This window comes from Hyperolius riggenbachi, chromosome 2 (genome assembly GCF_040937935.1).
Source record: "Hyperolius riggenbachi isolate aHypRig1 chromosome 2, aHypRig1.pri, whole genome shotgun sequence".
NCBI lineage: Eukaryota > Metazoa > Chordata > Amphibia > Anura > Hyperoliidae > Hyperolius > Hyperolius riggenbachi.
In genome coordinates, this window is record NC_090647.1 from 280,476,914 (window position 1) to 280,484,386 (window position 7,473).

The 7,473-nt window shown below is 43.8% G+C and overlaps 1 protein-coding gene across 1 annotated transcript in view; it reads right to left on the reverse strand.

Annotated features, from left to right (window-relative positions):
* The window catches only part of YPEL2 (yippee like 2), a 101,116-nt gene extending 98,962 nt beyond the window's left edge, over positions 1-2,154 (reverse strand). The window contains exon 1 of the mRNA XM_068268773.1: positions 1,993-2,154. The gene's annotated coding sequence lies outside the window, so the exon portion shown is untranslated. The remainder of the gene's footprint in view (positions 1-1,992) is intronic.
* Positions 2,155-7,473: the final 5,319 nt, after the last annotated feature.

A 7,473-nucleotide genomic window follows, 5' to 3' on the forward strand; every position in this document is an offset into this window, starting at 1 on the left:
GCCCGCATGCTCGGACAGATGGGAAACACAAAGAATCTCAGTGACATCACTGAGCGGGGGGTGGTGCTATGCATATGACTGTCGGCGCACTCTACCGCAGGGTCATATGTTTGTCATTTTTTACGTTGCAAAACCGCCTCAAACAGAGTTAGGGCTCATGTTAACATTTCATAATCCATTCAGATTATTTTCAACCATGCAGACCTACACAATGAACAGATACAGGAAAATCTGATTGTTCCAGCAGATATAATCTGAAACGATGTGTTTAGTTAATGATATATTAGAGAAAATAAGCAAATATTGCATTTGTGACTGTGTCCCGGGACAGCTATAGATTAGCTTGGCCAGCTATGTATTTATTCTCTGAACCAAGGACACAAAACAAATGTGATAACAGCCAGTTTCACATAAGCAAAGCTATAGTGCTTCAAGAGACAGACTCACACAATCCATTTTCCGCCTTGAGGCCAGAGCAGTAAGTGAGGAAGTCTCCTCCTTTTCATGTGTTGGTAAATAAGGCAGTCACATGGATGCTGCTATTTAGCAACCTTCACCATACCTCCTGTCCTTTCAAAATGAGCCCTGCCTGGCTCTACTGACATACTGACTGAAATCCAATGTAAACAGAACAAGCCTGACTAGCTTATCACTTGTCAAGCAAGAATGCACTGTGTGTCAACACTGCTTACTGAGCAAATGCAAGGCTCATTCACAATATAATTGTAGGGGGTCGTAAGATTTTGGAAATACAAGGAATTTTTAAAGCTGGTCACAGACAAACATTTTAATGCAATCTTCCATATCTATTTATTTTAAAACACTCATAAAAGAATGGAAAATTACCACCAGAATGGTTAAAATTATGTTTTTTAAAAAGATCCAAATTCCCTTTTATGTGAAATGATTGCATTTGATTGATCTTAGAGAATTAAAAGTGCAAACATTTTGGTCTTCAAAGTGTCCCAATCAATATTACCTTATGGGAATACTGAAAACATACTATTACTTTTTTCCTGGAAAACTGTACTTGTATACTTTAACATGACAATCAAGCCATTGAGAAAGACTGCAATGGTCAAACTCATTCCTCATATCTGTGTGAACTGGTATGTATGATATGTCCCACCTAACTGCAAAACCACTAACAAGACCAATACAGCAAACTAAAGGTGCCAACTAACTGTACAAATTGTAAGCGAGCAATCTCCCAATCAATCAGATAAATGTGATAGGACTGGCAGGCTATAAACCTTGTTGATGTCCAAAATCAACTTGTGAACAATTCTAATGGTGATCGTTCAACGATCATTTCAGTCGATCGGAAAAACGTTTTTTGTCATCGGTTGTGATTGATAGCAAATACAGATTGATTCAATGATAGTTTAAAAAAAAAAATTAATGCATTTTTATTTCTGATGACATTTATCTAATCAGAAAATGGTACCGGTAGTGGACACCTTTATGATGTGCACTTCAGTATCACGCACAAGAGAAACTCTGTTTACTGCAGAGAGCCAGGACAATGTGCGCCAGCTAGGCTGGTACGTGTACAGTACATACAGGAAACCATAAGTTCATGGCTAGCAGAGTGGGCAGCCAGACACTAGCACAGCCTCCATGAGGACCTGCTGCAGACTCCCCTGTACACTGGCGCTCATGTCCAGGCAGGAAGCTCCCTCCTGCCAGCCTCACATCTGACGCACAGCCTTTGCATCAGGTTGACATTTTTTATCCGCAGAGGCCACGGGAGCGGAGCGCCACTCTCATGTGCGCATGTTGTCCTGGCTGTCAGCTCTCACACACTTCCCCAGCGAGATATGTGACAGCAGACAGAGCAGTGCTGCACGACAACACGTACAGCGCCAGTGCTGTCCACATACATACGTATCTACATATACACACACACATATACACACACACATATACACACACACATAAACACACACGCAGGGAGAGAGCCTCTAGCAGCACGCAGCTTCTGCCACTTACTGAGCCCAGCGAGACGTTATATAGTGTCCCGGGTGGAAATGGTCAGCCAGCTAAAGTCACTTTCCAGCCAGATCTGCATTTGAGCTCTATTGCAGTTTAATACAGAACAACCGAACCAGCTCTCTAATAAGTGACACCTTGATCCACCTATACGTAGTAGCTAGAGCCTAGCAACACTGAAGTCATTGGTTGGAGCTAGCCACGGCCCATTTTCTTCACATTGCTCAATTTCAACGGCGTCCTTCGCATCCCCACAGACGTGCATTCTACTTGCTGGCCTACAGGTGGCGTTTTGTATAAGCGAGCTATACAGCTAACATTCCCTTCAGATCATTTTCAGAGGAAAGGAGTTCAGTGCTGCAGATTACTTAGAAAATACCACTACTTCCTTGGCTTCTGTGAACATCTGCCTTTTCAATTATTGTAAAAAATAAATAAGTAGATTAGACATCTGGATTTTAGGTGGCCACAAGCTATCATAGCTCCTAACTATTCCTCTTATGGAGGGACAGTCCCTCTTTGGGAGCCCATTCCCTCTGTCCCTCTTTCCTCCTCATTTGTCCCTCTTTCAGGACTTTGTCCCTCTTTCTATTTAAATATATATAATTCTCTACTAAAAAATGTATTTGACTTGAAACCTTATCCCCATCCTTTAAATTGGTATATTCCTAATTGTAAAATGTTAATATGAAGGAAAATGAACCAGGATAGAAAGGACCCGTGTAGTTTGATTTATAAAACAACAAATTTTTCTTATGAAATCTTTATCGTATGCGAGACTAGTGGTGTGACGGGGCGTGATCAGGGGTGTGGCTTAAGTATCCTCTTTTTATCTCAAAAAGTTGGGAGGTATGAGCTATGACTAGTACACAATCTAAGGGCTGGGAGTCCTGAGACCCACTTAGGCAGCGTTTACCAATAGTCGGTGATTGGCAAAGTGATTTGCCAGTGGACCCTGATGGAGTTGATAGCCCTAGCAGCGTTGCGATCTCTGAGCTATTGAAAAACACTGCTTGCAGTAGTTTAGTAGTGGTACTAGAGTGATTGCATCAGTGGTTACAGTAGCCAAATCGCATTCCTGGAAATCACACAGGTCTGCAATTGGGCAATTTGTGCTTCCACAAAGCACATGTACTGGTTTCCAGCCCTTGCAGTCTGTTTTCCAGCCCTTGCAGTCTGTTTTCCCACATGATACATATCTTTCAGGCCCGGATTTACCTCACAGGCACAGATGTCCTGGACTTCGCCTTGCCATGAACCTACAAACCCCCACCAAACGGCACCGTAAGTGTGCTGGCTGTCCCAGCTTTCACTTCTCCCTTACTTCCCTTGCCAGTCATAGGTAGCTGCAGGTGCCCCTTAGTATTAGGTAGTCAGAAGTACCCTCGATATTAAGTAGCTAGAGGTGCCCCCAAGCAGGGCCGTTTCTTGGGCAGTGCGGGCAGGGTGACCGCCGTGGGCGCAGACCGGCTAGTAGAAGAAGGGGAGCGCAGGCAGAAGGACATAACCACTAGGGAGCTGGCGACACACGGTGCAGCCAAATGGAAGAAGAAATAAGATTACCAGTGCAATCACTTTCCTTGACTCCTCCTAGGCTGACTGCGTCAGACGTCAAGTCTTCATCACGTCACCACCGCGTGATGACACCTGATTTCCTGTAGCGGTACTGCAGGCTGTCAGTGCACAGCGCCCATGGAGGAGTCGGATTTCCGGGCTCTCTTCACCTGTGTGTTTTTCCTGGTTCCTGCTTCCTCCTGGATGAGCAACTGGTCACTAGTAAGTAGGCAGATCTACTTGTGACCTGTGGCTGTACGACTGTCCTTTAAAAATCAGGGTTCACGAGTCCACTGGGGTGGGGGGCACAATTTTTCACCCTTGCCCTGGGTGCAATTTAGCCTAGAAACTGCCCTGCCCCCAAGTATGAGGTAGACACAGACACAGAATATTTATATCACACTTTTCTCCTGGCAGACTCAAAGTGCCTGAGCTGCAGCCACTAGGACACACTCTATAGGCAGTAGGGAGTCTTGCCCAAGGTCTCCTACTGAATAGGTGCTGGTTTACTGACCAGGAAGAGCCAAGATTCAAACCCAGGTCTCCTGTGTCAGAGGCAGAGCCCTTAACCATTACTCTATCCAGCCACACAGGTAGCTAGAGGAACCTCAGTATTAAGTAGCTAGAGGTGCCCCTGATTGAAGGGGGATCTTGTCAGTGGAATGCAGAGAGCTGGGTGAGTAACCTCTCATTTACGCTTTCATCAGGACTCTGCATAGGAATGGAGTGAGGAAGGCGCTCGGAAAGGGAGTAAGCCTTTCCATCATTATGCGACTGTAGGCACATGCCTATAGTATTTTATGGCAAATGTAGCCCTGATATCTTTGGTAGGATTGTGCAATCAAAATTATATGGTTAGTGGGCAGCATAAAGTAAATGCTGTAATGTGGGGTGGATGGGTGTGGTTAGAGGTCCAGAGGCTTCCTGGATCCTTGGGGAGACCACACTTGCACCACAAGGTTCCTCTTCATCTTCTGCCTGCACTCCTGACCATTAACAAGCGTATCTGGACTGGGTATGCACAAATTAAGCCTGTGTATCCCCAAGTACAAAGTCATCTATTAGACATGTCCCAATTTAAAGGCACTGCACGCGTCAATTCCTGGCAGTCTGGTTTTAGTGGCAATTAAAGAGGATCTTCAGTGTACTCAATAATAAATTACTTGTCTGCCTATTGTCCAAATAAATCAGAGTGGGCATTAAAAAGTAAATTTACTAATCCGCTCACCTGAAAATTATTACTATCCGGAAGCCCATCGCCGCCACCACTGAACTTCATTCCAATCAGTAGCTGATACCTCCTTTTCCATGAGAAATGTCTACCAGTAGTAAATATGCTGACCTGCAGGTTCATTGTAAATCAAACAACATGCACAAAGTACACGGCAAATATCAATAATTTCTTGATCCATCTTCTATTCTTTAACTTCTCACTTTGCAATGTATTGGTTTATTTTTCCCCCTTCTACTATTTTTCTGTAAAGTTCTTCTTGGAGTGTACCTGAGATGGGGCCCCTGCAATAAAATATACATACCTGGGGCTTCCTCTAGCCCCCTCTGGCCTGATAGCTCCCATGGCGCCCTCTTCTACCTCTCCGTTCGCCTGCAACTGGCCCTGGAAAATCCTCCAGGCGGCGCATGTGCAGTCCGGCCAGGCATGGTCCCACTGTCTCACTCTCCAGGCAAATGCAGCGGTAGCGCTTTTGCGGCAGGGCCACTCATGTGCAGTTGGCCCCGAACCAGAGGACTTTCCACAGCCAAATGCGGGCGAACAGAGAGAGAGTTCCCCAGAGCGTCCTTTTCCTCTGTTATCTCCTATGGGCAGGGTAAGCTCTGTGTTCACAGGGAAAGATTGCTTGGTTCCCCCTTAAGGCCTTTTTCCTGTAGCTGTGATCTGCTTCAAAAAGCGGATCACAACAGCAACGTGATTTACATGTAAAATATGGTGCTCAAAAATTTCAACTGTTAAAAAAAATAATGGTGCTCATTTTCCATTAGCACAATTTGTTTTTGCCAGAAACGCAATCGCCAGCCTGCCTAGTTTACAGTATGATTGCGCTTAGTTCCTTACGGCTTGAGGTGCAATCATGGCGAGTGGACATTTCGGGTTGCGCGTTTGCAAATGCGGTGCGATTGCACTTGCGTTCGCACTTCCTAGTGGAAAAGGGCCCTTACAGGATCTACCTACCACCTTCTGTAGGTGTTGATGAAATGGGGATTTGGGACGGAGCTTAATTCATAAACTGTTCATAAACTGTATCTTAGTCCAGACCTGTCAAGCAGGATCTGATGTTAGCACAGGAAGTGAGCATTGCAAACACAGCCAGCCAGATCATAAAATATTGTATAGTGCTAAAATGGTTTGTGTGCAATCTGGAAATGTTGGGCACTGTAAATTATGATAAATTCCACACAACATCCATTAAAAACATGAGCCTGAACTAGGGTTTTAGGATTATAATTTGATTTTGCATAGATGCATTTTTTTATTTAATCAATGGAAGCAGTGATTTTGCTTTATGATTACAGCTACATGTGTGGCCACATTAGTCAAGCTGTGACTAAATTTGTGGTTTCAGCTTTAATGATAAACAAAAAGGAAACACTCAAGTCATTTTTGACCCCTGGTACACATATTCAACTTAGATTGGCCAATCACTGACCAATGTTATCACTTCCATGTAGTATGAGGGTTTACCTTACCTACACAATCTGCTCATAGTATTCAATATCTCTTGACCTTCATACTACAAGGAGGTGATAAAATTGGTCAGTCATAATGCAAAGTGTGTACCAGGCTCATTTGGACAGGAAAAGGGTCACTCTGGTCCTAGACTTTCTCTGCGAATCGAACTTGTGTGACACCTGCCTTAGAACCATGTTTTTGTTACTACACTTATTGAATCCCCCTCAAAAATTGGCCCTTTTAGACTATAATACCACGAGTGCCTAGATCTGAGTAAAATTAAAATGAAATGATTAATTTCGCTCCTGTAGCTGAGGCCTTTGTAGCATGTGAAAGTGTACAAACCCAGTTGAGGCTTTTATTGTAGTCTTTACCCTCGTTATGCACATTCACAATTTCACATCACTTCCTGTGCTGTTAACATGATCACAGAGTAAAGAATGTCCCTAAAGGAGGTCAGAGTAAAGAAAGTGAAAGAAAATAACTTCATAAGAAAAACTATATAACAGATGATGAACACTTCCTCATTCTGTCCAAAATGGTGAAAAAATTACTGTGATTAAATATTCATCATATACAGAATACAACAATCATACTGCAGCATCTTGTATTTATCTAGATGTGTACAGTAGAAGTTTCCATATGCATAGTACCATCTACTGGCCATTTGTGGACCAGCACATCTGTAGGCATACTAGGGTTTCACTGTCTCATGTTTTACTGACCAATCACAACAGAGAATATCTGTCAATCCCGCCTCATTTATCTAATCGCTCCTGATAGCAGCATATGGTTAGGTTGCAGAGGAGAGACAACAGCTGTGCAGCAGACAGCCAATGAGACCGCTGACTGAGCTGTCAGCATGGAAGCCCTAAGGAGGCCGAGCCAGCTAGACAGGTATCATAATGGGACCATGCAAGTGGCTGTGTGAAGTGTCAGCTGAAAGTACAGCCTACTGTGACCTTATTAAAAGGTTTGCACATTTCTAAGTGCTTAAATGCCACAAAAGTCAATAAATAGACATATTAAGCAAAACCAGTTGCCTGGCTGTCCTGCTGATCTTTCATGCATTAGTAGTGTCTGACTCATACACCTGAAACAAGCATGCAACAAATCCAGTCAAACTTAAAGGCTAGATTCACAGTGGGACGTTGCGTTTTGATGCCACGTTAAAGTCGCACCGCAAGCTTACAACGCAACGCGCCCAAAAAGTGGCAACGCAGCTTTACCGTCGCATACAG